General features: G+C 50.0%; 1 long non-coding RNA gene across 1 annotated transcript; it reads left to right on the top strand.

The window, feature by feature from the left end:
- Window positions 1-463: 463 nt before the first annotated feature.
- LOC125915481 (uncharacterized) lies at window positions 464-9,892 on the top strand. Its single transcript, XR_007455676.1, has 3 exons — window positions 464-794; window positions 6,120-6,242; window positions 8,982-9,892. It is a non-coding gene; the product is annotated as an uncharacterized LOC125915481 (long non-coding RNA).
- The last annotated feature ends 2,983 nt before the right edge of the window (window positions 9,893-12,875 follow it).

Raw genomic sequence — 12,875 nt, 5'->3', positions numbered from 1 at the left:
GGGGTCGCGAGGTCCCGACGTCAGAGGAATGCGGTGGGGGGAGGGGGGACAGGGGCCCCTCCCCTCCCCGCCCCCGCGCCCGGCCCGTACGCCCCTCGCGCCGTCGCGCGCGGCCGGGACGCGGCGGAACCGTTCTCGGCGCCACACGTTCCGGGTCGCTCGCCAGCGGGCCCGCGCCCACGGCGGGCGACCCGGCGGCCGCGTTATCTGCACCGCCTCGCTCCCGGCCTCCGCCCCTCCCCCACCCCTTGCGCTCCGGCGGCGGGCGGCGGGCGGCGCCTCCCACCCATCCCCCTGCACCCTTCCCCGACCCCTCGCCCCCAGCCCCTACCAGCTCGGCGGCGAGCCTGGCCGGCCGTCCGGGATCGAAAAGAGAGCAGACACTGGGAAGTTTTGGGGGAGGGAGGGGCGGGCCTTAAAGGGACCACGACCTCTTTTCAGCCTGGAAAAAAAATACGGCGTGGGGGTGGGGGGAGAGATCGAGAGTTGCTCCGCGGTTGAATGGAGGGAATAACGCCAGAAAGGAACGGAAAGACTTATGAGCCTTCACACGTTACACGTTAGGGATCCGGGTCCCTTTTCCCCAAACACCCAAACCCCTCAACACCCCGTCACACACACGCACACACACACACTTTCCATCTCTGAAAGTCACGCCGTTGTTTGGCAGTGAGGCCTCATTCCTCCTGGTCAGCCAAGTGTTGTGTTAGTTGAGGTTAATGTTGGGGCGCACACTGTACAGATGAAGAAATGAGCTCAGGGGACGCAAGCGACTAACCCAGGACCCCCCGCTTGTAAGTGGCCATAGCGGGCTCTGCCTGCCGCTGAAGACGAGTAACCACCAGCGCACTGCAGTACCTGTTGTGGTTATTGGGGCTGCAATAGGCAGTGGAGTTTAAGAGCCAAGGCTCTGGGGCCGCCAGCTTCAAATATGGAGGCTGCTCTTACAACTCTTGTGGCCTTGGGAAAGTGGTTTAGCCTTTTGGGGCCTCTTTCCTGATCCAATGGTAATAGCGCCTGCCTTCTAGGGTGGTCTTGAGGGATGGTGAGAATGTCTGGAAGCAGAGGGGCCTCAGGCCTACCCCCATTTCACAGATGAGGCAAAATGAGGCCCAGAGAAGGGAAAGACCAGTTGACATACACAAGGAGACCTAGTCGCTCCCTTCCTTAACACCCACAAGAAGTAATCTGACCCTTGTAGGTCCATCCGTGCCTAACCCTTTTCCACCTGTTGTTGATGGGGCACAAACAGTGGCTTTCCTTCTGTTCATCAAATGCTCAGAGCTCATTTCTGGCTTTGCACCGGCTCCTCTCTCTGCCTAGAATATTCTCCCCGATCTTTGCTCCTCATCAGACAGCCCGTAGCTCAAATGTCACTTCCTCACCATCCAGCACAGTTAGCAGCCATACGTTACTAAAACCATGGCTCCCCATTTATCTCTCCCTCTTTGTTCTTTTTTTTTTTTTTAATGTTTATTTTTTTATTTTTGGGAGACAGAGTGTGAGCTGGGGAAGGGCAGAGAGAGAGGGAGACACAGAATCCGAGGCAGGCTCCAGGCTCCAGGCTCCAAGCTCCAAAGCTGTCAGCACTGAGCTAGTTGCGGGGCTTGAACTCAGAAACTGTGAGATCATGACCTGAGCCGAAGGCGATGCTTAACCCACTGAGCCGCCCAAGCACCCCTTTCCCTGTTTGTTCTTATTGCCACGTGAGGACGTCTAGTTATTTAATTTCTGTCCCTTCACTAAATCTGGGCTCTATGGGGGCTAGAAGTGGGTATGTTTTAATCATTCTAAGAATCTACCCTAGGGTCATTCATTCATTCATTCATCCCAGGGGTGTTTATTGAGCCAACACTATTGGGGGGCACCTGGGATAAAATGCTCTACAAGGTACAGAAAACTCCCTCTGTCCTGGGGTTACGTTCTTTTTTTTTTTTTTTTTTTAATCCAAGTTAGTTAATGTATAGTGTAATAATGGTTTCAGAAGTAGAATCTAATGATTCATCACTTATATATAACACCCAGTGCTCATCACAAGTGCCCTCCTTAATGCCCATCACCCATCAGCCCATCCCCCACCCAGCTCCTCTCCAGCAACCTTCAGTTTGTTATTTGTACTTAAGAGTCTCTCATGGGTTTGCCTCCCTCTCTGTTTTTCTCTTATTTTTCCTTCCCTTCCCCTATGTTCATCTGTCTTGTTTCTTAAATTCCACACATGAGTGAAATCGTATATTTGTCTTTCTCTGACTGACTTATTTCGCTTAGCATAATACATTCTAGCTCCAGCCATGTTGTTGCAAATGGTAAGCTTCCATTCTTTTTGATCACTGAGTAACATTCCATTGTGTGTGTGTAACATCTTCTTTATCCATTGATCGGTTGATGGACATTTGGGCTCTTTCCATAATTTAGCTATAGTTGACTATATACTTTGGCTTTGTTGATTACATTCTTTTTAACATTTTATTTATTTTTAAGTTGGTTTATTTTGAGAGAGAGAATGTGCCTGTGAGCAAGGAAGGGGCAGAGAGAGAGAGGGAGAGAGAGAATCCCAAGCAGGCTCTGCACTGTCAGCGTGGAGCTTGCCGTGGTGCTCAAACCCACAAACCATGAGATCATGACCTGAGCCGAAACCCAGAGTCGGATGCTCAACCCACTGAGCCACCCAGGCACCCCTCTTTTTTTTTTTTTCTTTTTAACATTTGTCAGTTACTTTGAGAGAGAGCACATGGGGGAAGGGGACGGACAGACAGAGGAGAGAGGGAGAATCTCAAGCAGGCGCTGACGTGGAGCCCAACATGGGGCTCTGTCTCCCCGAGATCATGACCTGAGCCAAAACCAAGAGTCAGAGGCTCAACTGACTGAGCTACCCAGGTGCCCCTCCTGGGGGTTATATTCTAGTGAAATACTTAGGTAAGACATTATATCACATGATGATAACTATTATTCAGAAATTAAAACAGGGAAGGAGGATGAGGAGTGTATGAGGGCAGTTTGCTCGAAAGGGTATTAAGAGAAAGCCTCACCAAGAAGGCAACATTCTGGCAAAGGCCTGAAGCAGGGAATTAGCATTCCAAGCAGAGGGAACAGTGCAAAGGCCCTGAGGTGAAAATGTGCCTGGTGTGTTCCAGGAATCGGCTTTGTGGCTGGAGTAGAATGGGGGGGGGGGGGGACATGATAAGCGATGTTGCCAGAGAGGTGAGAGAAGGGGACAGTCCTAGAGAGGACTGAGGGGGCCCCATGGGCTTGGGGAGGACTTTGACTTTTACTCTCTGGTGGGGCCACTTGAGGCTTCCCAGCAGGGGAGGACCCTGACCTGGCTCAGGCCTTCACAAGAGCCCTGTGGCTGCATGGTGTGGGCATGGGAAACACACGCAGGAGGTGCGACGGGAGCCAGGAAGACAGGGAGGGGGCTGGTTCGGTGGAACAGTCTGGAGAAGAAGGTGGATGGGATCCGGGTGGGGCCGTGGAGGGACTGAAGTGGGCCGGTTGTGGATCTGGTTTGAAAATAGAGCCCACAGGGGCGCCTGGGTGGCTCAGTCGGTTAAGCGGCCGACTTCGGCTCAGGTCATGATCTCGCGGTCCGTGAGTTCGAGCCCCGCGTCGGGCTCTGTGCTGACAGCTCAGAGCCTGGAGCCTGTTTCAGATTCTGTGTCTCCCTCTTTCTGACCCTCCCCTGTTCATGCTCTGTCTCTCCCTGTCTCAAAAATAAATAAAACGTTAAAAAAAAATTTTAAAAAGAAAATAGAGCCCACAGGACAGGCTGAGGGGTCACATCTCCCCAGTGGGGATGATTCAAAATCATCCCCACTGCAGAGCTCACAGTGACGGCCAAGGGCCCCAGCTCCTTTTGGTGCTCTCTCCACCGTGAGATGCCGCTTTTGGAAAGAGAATCCTTTCTCTCCCTTTGATGCAGACCTGTCCCATGGCCTCCCAGGACCAGTCGTCCACATCAGTGATTGGGGGGGACCCGCGCCCCCGCCCCAAAACCCCGGGGGGGGGGGGGGGGGGGGGGGGGGGGGGGTTCCCCTGGCCTGTAACCTTTTTTCTCAGCCGCCAAAATGTGTTTTTTTTTTTAGCTTTTATACAATTCTATTTGTAAAACATCACATACAACTAAAGCTAATTTGATTTTTAAAATCAAAGTTCATTTAGTGATAATATACATTTGATAACAAAATTGTAATAAAATACTGACGTTTGACAGTTTACACAAAGTATCATTCCTGTAAATATCACATCGCATGTAAAATTTCATTAGGGGGCACCTGGGTGGCTCAGTCAGTTAAGTGTCTGACTTGATTTCCGCTCGAGCCATGATCTCATGGGTTGTGAGTTCGAGCCCTACGTCGGGCTCTGTGCTAGCGGCTCGGAGCCTGCTTAGGATTCTCTGCTTCTCTCTCTCTCTCTCTCTCTCTCTCTCTGTTTCTCTCAAAAATAAACAAACATTAAAAAAAATAAAGTTTAATTAGAAAGTTCATAGTTCACAAAAGTACACGTGTTTTGTCGATAGCTCACAAGAACATTATCATAAATTTACTCAAGATACAGAACAAAATTCACAGGCTGGGCAGTACTACAACATTTTATGCTGAATCCACTAATATTTTTGTTAGTAAGGTATACCTGAAATAATTGAGATTACCAATGAGTTGACACTTTATTGTATAACCAAAGTCCATACTGGTTTTACATCTAGTAATCAATTATTTCACCAATAATTTAAATGAGAAATCAAATCAAGCCCAAAACACCATTGACACACACCTGGGGTGCCTGGGTGGTTCGGTCAGGTAGGCGCCCGACTGCCGCTCAGGTCATGATCTCGTGGTTCGCGGGTTCGGGCCCCGGGTCGGCTCCGTGCTGACAGCTCAGAGCCTGGAGCCCGCTTCAGATTCTGTGTCTTCCTGTCTCTCTGCGCCTCCCTTGCTTGTGCTCTGTCTCTCTCTACCTCTCGGAAATAAATAAATGTTTTTTAAAAAAAATTTAAAAAGATAGTGGTATGTAAGTGGGAGAGGTTGGGTGACTTCAGCAAAAAGCACACTTTATTGCATAATGTTGTGTAGTTGATAGTTTAGTGGGAACATGTTTGTTTAGTGGTGCCCTGAGCAAAATACATTAAGTATTCTGAGTCGAGGCATCGTCACCTAATCGAAACTCCTTCATACGTTAAAATTTCCTTTTTAAAAAAAATTTTAATGTTTATTTATTTCTGAGAGAAAGAGAGAGACGGAGCGTGAGCAGGGGAGGGGCAGAGAGAGAGAGAGGGAGACACGGAATCCGAAGCAGGCTCCAGGCTCTGAGCCGTCAGCACAGAGCCCGACGCGGGGCTCGAACTCACCAACTGCGAGATGGTGACCTGAGCCGAAGTCGGATGCTTAACCTTTTTATGAAGGTCATTTACTATTCATATACATAAAGAGTTGCTTCACTGTTTTCTGGTTTTGCTCCTAGAAGTTTTATGAGACACTATATGGAACCAAAGCCTTGCTTAAAAATTGTAACAAAACACCCAGATAGTGAGCGCTCAGCTTAGCAAATAAAACATTAGTGGCATCTTGGGGTGCTCTCCATGTCCCTGTTCGACCACATCCACATCTCTGCACTCAGACATAATTGCCATCCTGAATTTTGTCTCTATAGTGTTCCCGCTTTTGTTTATGGTTTTATGTACGCCAGAACAGTCTATGGTTTTGTTTTCCCAGTTTGGAGCCCTAATAAAAATGAAATCATATTGTTTGTAGTATGTTTTTGAGACTCATCTCTGATGGTCTTTGTTTGTTGGTTTGTTTGTTTTAGAGAAAGAGAGAGAGAGAGCGTGAGTTGGGGAGAGGGGAAGAGGGAGAGAGAGAGAATTTTAAGCAGGTTCCACGATCAGTGCAGAGCCTGGTTCGGGGCTCAATCCCACAACCCCGGGATCACGACCTGAGCCGAAATCAGGAGTTGGACGCTGAACCAACTGAGCCACCCAGGCACCCCCCAAATACGTCTTAGTTAATTCAGTGCTACGTAACGTTCCGTCGTATGATGTACCACAATTTATCAATTCTACTGATAGCGGGCGTTTGGGTGGTTCCTCGATATTTGGTTCTAAGGAAGAAATGCTTGGTCTCTCCTAGATACTTCAAGATAAAGGCAGAGTGGGATTTGGGACAGAGGTCGGCCCTGACCAAAGTTGAGAAGGACCTTTGCCGTTGGCAGCCAGCGCTGCTCCCCTGGAAGCAATTTCAACCCATCATGAGGTAGGGGTACTGTGATGGCCCAGGAAGGGCCTTCTTTTTGGTTCTGACTTGTCACTGTGTTGATTTCTCACAAACTCGACCCACTTTGAAGTCATAATCTAGCCACTAGGAGGACATTCAGGATGGATCCCCCCTTTCTTGCGTTGGTTGTCTCTTCCGCTTTAACATAAATAGTAAAAGAACCGAAAACAAGGATTGAATGTGACACATTTTCCTAGAACTTGGCTCCCTCCAAGACCTAAGTCTTTTCTGATTTTGGCTGACTGAGCTTCTTGACCCACCTCCTTGGTAAAAATCAGTGATGTTAAGGGCTGTTAGCGCTGTTAAAACTACAGAGGGATAGGGGCGCCTGGGTGGCTTGGTCGGTGAAGCGTCCGACTTCGGCTCAGGTCATGATCTCACGGTCCGTGAGTTCGAGCCCCGCGTCGGGCTCTGTGCTGACAGCTCAGAGCCTGGAGCCTGTTTCAGATTCTGTGTCTCCCTCTCTCTCTGCTCCTCCCCTGTTCATGCTCTGTCTCTGTCTCAAAAATAAATAAACGTTAAAAAAAATTAAAAAAAAAAAACTACAGAGGGATACACTTAGAAAATGTAGAGAGACGGTGTCAACGTTGAGACCTTTCTGACGGACGAGGTGCCCAGAAGTAGCATTTTCGCCCAAGCCGTGATTTTTTCAGATGTCTTAAAGCTAGCCTTCCACCCCTACTCCCACCTCCGTATTTGCTCTTGTAAGCATGATAGTCTTCCTTGATGGTGGGGCCATTTGTTTGGTAAATAAATATTACATTATTTCCTTCTTTCTTTGGGTTTCTTCTGCTGTTCTCTTTCAACACTTCTTCTGTTGGGAAAACGCGTTAATTCAAAGGTTTTCTTCCTTTCCAGTACAAGCATTTGAGGATGATGAGAGAGCGAGGGGCGGGCTGAGGACAGTGGGAAAGCTAGCGCACCCCTCTCCCTCCAGGTGGGAGGTGTGTGATAGTCCTCAGGCACTCTTGGCTGTCCCAGGACAAAGGCAAGGAAAGAAAACAAATGACTAACTGATAGAGATCACAGTCTTACAGGACATCAGTTTACAAATGTCTTGGTAAATTACAAGAAGAAGGCAATCTTATCAATAGCTTAATCTCCAGAAACCTATAGCCTCAGTTTCCTCAAGCCCCAGCATCACCCCTCCATAGTGATGTGGGGAATGAAGGCAAGGAGGAAATGACAGGTAAAATTAAATTTCCTCATTACCTGTAGCCCATTGACAAATACTGGAGGCAAATACAGACTAGAACGTTTCTCCAGGGACCCCGTACCGTGCTGTCCTAAAGTTAATGCCTTAGTAGAGGGAAACAACCTTAGCTGGACAATAGCGAAGCTGCAGGGATCTTAGGAGTCCTCTTTAGCAGAGCAAAGTCCTTCTGGAAGCCTCCCTTTGCCTTTACCTCCCCCAACTCCTTAGTATATAAGCAGTCACTCTTCATAACCCCAGCGCAGCTCGTTCTGCCCGTGGGTCCTGTTCCCGTACTTTAATAAAACCACGTTTTTGCACCAAAGATGCGTTTAAGAATTATTTCTTGGTCGTTGGCTCCGGACCCCACCCACCATCGCCCCAAAACCTCATCAAGGCTGTGACTTTCCCTCTCCATGCTGACTTAGCTGCCTCCTCCAGTTAAAAAAAAAAAAAAATTTTTTTTTAACGTTAATTTTGAGAGACAGAGACAGAGCATGAGTGGGGAGGGGGCAGAGAGAGGGGGAGACACAGAATCCAAAGCAGGCTCCAAGCTGTCAGCACAGAGCCCGACGCGGGGCTTGAACCCACGACCTGCGAGATCATGACCCGGGCTGAAATCGGACGCTCAGCCGACTGAGCCACCCAGGCGCCCCTACGTTTACTTTATCTTGTTGAAAGTGAGTCTGTTGGGTGTGTGTGAGCGCGCGCGTGCGTGTTCACATGCCATTGGAATTGCTGGGGGAAGAAACGTTCCAGGCAGAGGGGAAACGCAAACACACAAGCCCTGAAGTGAGAACTGAAGCGTCCCCCGGTAGAACAGTGGTGGCGTGTGTGAGAGGAGACGAGTTCGGAGAGGTGATGGGGACAGGTGTGTGACCTCCAGCGGGACATGGTGGGGATGCGGACGCTGGCCTGGAAAAAGAACCACGAGAGTGACAAGGGGCTGGCATGTTGATGTTGACCCTGACGTGGCCGGTGCCTTGAGTTCCCATTGGTGGTCCCTTGGTCAGAGGACACGGCGCATGGGTGGCTGGGGGCAGTGGTCTGTCCTGCCTGCAGCGGTGTGCACATCCAGCCCCTGTGCGGTTTCCCCAGGCGACCCGATCCCAGGCGATCAGGCCGCGTTCTTCGGCGCAACTGTGTCATTTTGGATTCTCTGGTGCTTTGGGCAGGACTCAGAGGCTGTGCCGGGGCCCTTCTGTGCCCAGGTCCTTTCCAGTGGATAGCGGCAGCATTAGGTATCCTTCCTGCTGACGAAGACCCAAAGTGTAGACCCAACTCTTTCCAAGAGCCAGGTGAGAATTGCCAGCAATTACAAACTTCAGATCCACCTTAACGTTGTAAGCGAAAGTGTTGTGATCAAGAATGAAAAACAAAACCAGATCAGATTTAAAAAAAAAAAAAAAGCGTTTTTATTGAGATACAGCCACTCTTTTAGAGAATGCAACTTCGTGGTTTTTGTTCACGAGGTTGGGCAAAGGTCACCACTGTCTAATTCCAGAACTTTTTTGATCACTCCCCAGAGAAACTCCACATCCTTTAGCAATCACCTGCCTTCAACCCATAGCAACCACGAACCTACTTTCTGTCTCTATGGATTTGCCGCGTAAATGGAATCCTAAAATACGTGACCTGTTGCGCTCAAGGCTCACCCATGTTATGGGATGTCCATCATCCCTTTTGGTGGCCAAATAATATTCCGCTGTATGGACGTACCACATTGGTATTCATCAGTTGAATGCAAATTCTCCATGACTCCGGCTCCCAGTTCACTGGCTTCCACGCTGCCTCTCATCATTCTCTGTGATTTCCGCACCCAGGCAGGTGGCCCTCGAACCATCCTGGCCTCTTGGTTCCAAGACCTCCTCTTCCCCCGGGACCTCGTCCTCCCCCCCAGCCCCTCCCTCCCATGGGCGCCCCTACACCTCGTCTCAGTAACCGCAGCCTTTGAGAACTTCAGCTTCACGCATCTCACCCACTGCCCATCGTAGCCTGTCTTTCTAGTTCATTCCCTCCAAAACCTCAACTCCAACAGTTCGCTGACCCTCCCAATTTTCCTCTACCCCTCAGCCCCCTCATATCTTTACAGAGATTAAATTCCTTGACCAACAGATGATGATCACCCCCTCACACACACTCTCTGCTTCCCCATATTCATCTGTTGAAACTACATTCCTTATTAGATCTAAGTCTCCACCTGTGCGGCTGAATGTGGGTGGAGAAAAATACACAACCCTGGTAACTGGCCTTGCCTTAACATATTTTTTTTTTTGAATGTTTATTTTTGAAAGAGACAGCATGAGCGAGGGAGGGGCCGAGAGAGAGAGGGAGACACGGAATCCGAAGCGGGCTCCAGGCTCCGAGCTGTCAGCACAGAGCCCGAGGCGGGGCTCGAACCCACAAGCTGTGAGATCACGACCTGAGCCGAAGTCGGATGCTTAACCGACCGAGCCTTCCAGGCGCCCCATAGCCTTGCCTTAGACTCATGCTCGCCTGCTTGGAGCGGACCCACAGTGCTGCTCAGCAGGTTCGTCTGTGTCCCAGTTCCCCTGACTCTCCCAGATGACTTCTCCTCCACCCTGCAAGACCTTTCTCATCCTTGCTCTCAGCAGTGACCTCCTTCTTGCTTCCTGAGAGAACCACAGCCACCTTCCCACGGCGCCCCCCCCCCTCCTGAATCTTCACCCCTCCATTCCACCTTCTCTGTGCCTGGAGGGGGGGGCAGAGCCAACCATATTCCCATCTGCTGGACACCCCCCCCCGCCCCGTGCATATTCTCCTTTTTCTCTTCCCCCCATTCAAGAAATGGGTCCCCTGGGGGCTCCAGGGCTCCAGAGAGAAATGTGACAGGCCCAAGAGCAGAAATAGGTCAGCTCTCTTTTCTTTTCTTTTCTTTTCTTTTCTTTTTTTTAAAAGCCTCTTCAGGGCTCTAAGCGGAAGTAGCTTCATGGTCTGTTGGGTTTCAGATAGAAAGTTCAGGTGCCCTCAGGGGCTAATGAGTGAAGCCAGCCCAGTAGAGGAAAAATTCTCAGTTACATTAAACAGTTGTGACACTACCCCCCCACCACCACTTATAAGTGACACACAAGCAAGCACATATATTTAAAGCATACAAGTTGATGAATGTTGGGTTATACATAAACCTGTGAGGGGCACCTGGGTGACTCAGTTGCTTAAGCATCCGTCTCTTGATTTTGGCTCGGGTCGTGATCTCACAGTCCGCGGGATCGAGTCCTCTGTCTGGCTGTGCGCTGACAGCATGGAGCCTGCTTGGGATTATCTCTCTCTCTCTCTCTCTCTGCCCCTCCCCTGCTCGCTCTCTGCCTCTTAAAAAATAATATGAAATGTTAAAAAAAAAAAAAAGAAAAGAAAAGATCATGATGGTGAGAATGAACACATCCATCGTTTCCGAATTTCTTCATGCCTCTTGGTAAACCCTCCACCCACAGCCCTCCTCCACACACGCTCCGCCCCTCACAAAGACAGATCTGCTTTCTGTCACCATTGGTTAGTTTGCATTTTCTGGAATGCAATTTATGTAGTATGTATTCCCACGTCTGGCTTTTTTTTTTTTTTTCCACCCAGCATCATTGTTTTGAGATCCGTGCGTGTGGAACTAGGCCATTGCGTGGAACAGGTTAAGTCACCCCAGTTGGTTTATTGAGTCACCTGTTGGTTGGACATTGGGGTTGCTTCCAGTGTGGGGCCATTACAAATAAGAGTGCTTTGAACACTGGCGTACAAGTCTTTGTGTGAACATCTGCTGTCATTTCTCCAGCGTGTACCCCTAGGAGTGGATGCATGGGTCGTATATGGGAGTTACACATCTAACTTTTTAGGAAGCTGCCGAGCGATTTTCCCCAAGTCATTGTACCCCATGTCATTTATTTCTTCATCACCGCCACCGCCACCACCATCATCAACAACCGGTGAAAATGAGTCTCTTTCTGAATTTGTTCATTCCTTCCTTTAATGGGTATCTATCGGGTACTGCTCCGTGCCTCGCCCTGTCCTAAGCCCTGGGAATTCAGCTGCGCAGAAGGCACACAAAATTTCCCGTCCTCGGGGGGAGACGACGGTTGACTTAGATGCTCTCTCAGCACAGGTGACATGGTGTAGAGGTTCGGAGCTCACAGGCGCTCAGGAAATGGATGACCTGGGTCCGAATCCCGGCTCTGCCATTTCCTAGCTGCGTTGGCCTGGGGCAAAGCCTCTTATCTCTGAGTAACAAGGGAATGGGGATCGTGCAGTCTTCACCACCTGAGGCTGTGGCATTGTTGGTTCGCAAAACTGGCCCCTACACACAGAGGACAAGGGGGGGCCAAAGAAAGAGGCGGACCAGTCCAGATGGGTAGGTGGCAGGTTTCATAAGCAAGGGAACTCACTTACAAGGCTTGTCTTGGGCGCCACAAGAGGAGTGGGTCTCCCCACCCACCCTCCAGCATCTTAAAGTTGGCTTTAAAATTTTTTTTTTAATGTTTATTTACTTTTGAGATAGACAGACAGACTGCGAGTGGGTTAGGGGCAGAGAGAGAGGGAGACACAGAATCCGAAGCGGGCTCCAGGCTCCGAGCTGTCAGCACAGAGCCCGACGCGGGGCTCGAACTCACGAGCTGCGAGATCATGACCTGAGCTGAAGTGGGCTGCTCAACTGCCTGAGCCACCCAAGCACCCCCAGAATCTTCAAGTTTATACAGAGACCTTAACTGGACTCAGTCACGTATACCATCCACGTGGTCTCAATGCCTTACTCTGTCAAGGCTAACATCCTTGGAACAGCTCCCACTGCGGGAACAGTGAGCAGAGGTACATTCCGTGGTCGGGGGAGGGAGGGAGGAGCCTCTGATTGGCTGAGCCCAGATCATGGGTCAACCAGCAGTCCTGTCCTGTGTGACGTCCCCCCATCCTCCACCCCTCATGACCGACTCTTACCATCTTACACATACCCCCCACCCCCCACTGATTTATAAAGTCTCCCAGGCCAGGGGTCAGATTGCTGAAGGTGTTCACCTGTGTCCCCATGTGATTTAATAAAGACGATGTGCTAGCTGCCTTATCGGATGGGAACACACAATGTTCTGTTTGGAAAATGACACAGGTGTCTCCTTGCCAAGCAGTGATCATGTCCAAGGCCATTCTGTTTTGGCGGACAGCTTTCCTCATTAGAAACATTTTAGGGTTCAGTAAAGACAGGCTTTGTTGGCTGTCGTTCAGGATTTGCTGGGTGACTTTAGTAAGGGCTTCTGTGTGTGCTATAATGTCCTCCTGACCAGGGGCGCCTGGGTGACTCAGTAGGTTGAGCGTCCGACATCGGCTCAGGTCATGATCTCGTGGTTCATGGGTTCGAGCCCCACATCGGGCTCCGTGCTGACAGCTCAGAGCTTGGAGCCTGTTTCGGATTCTGCGTCTCCCTCTCT

Source organism: Panthera uncia (genome assembly GCF_023721935.1).
Source record: "Panthera uncia isolate 11264 chromosome E2 unlocalized genomic scaffold, Puncia_PCG_1.0 HiC_scaffold_19, whole genome shotgun sequence".
NCBI lineage: Eukaryota > Metazoa > Chordata > Mammalia > Carnivora > Felidae > Panthera > Panthera uncia.
Note: the sequence above shows the minus strand (reverse complement) of the source record. Positions and strands in the feature narration are given on the sequence as shown.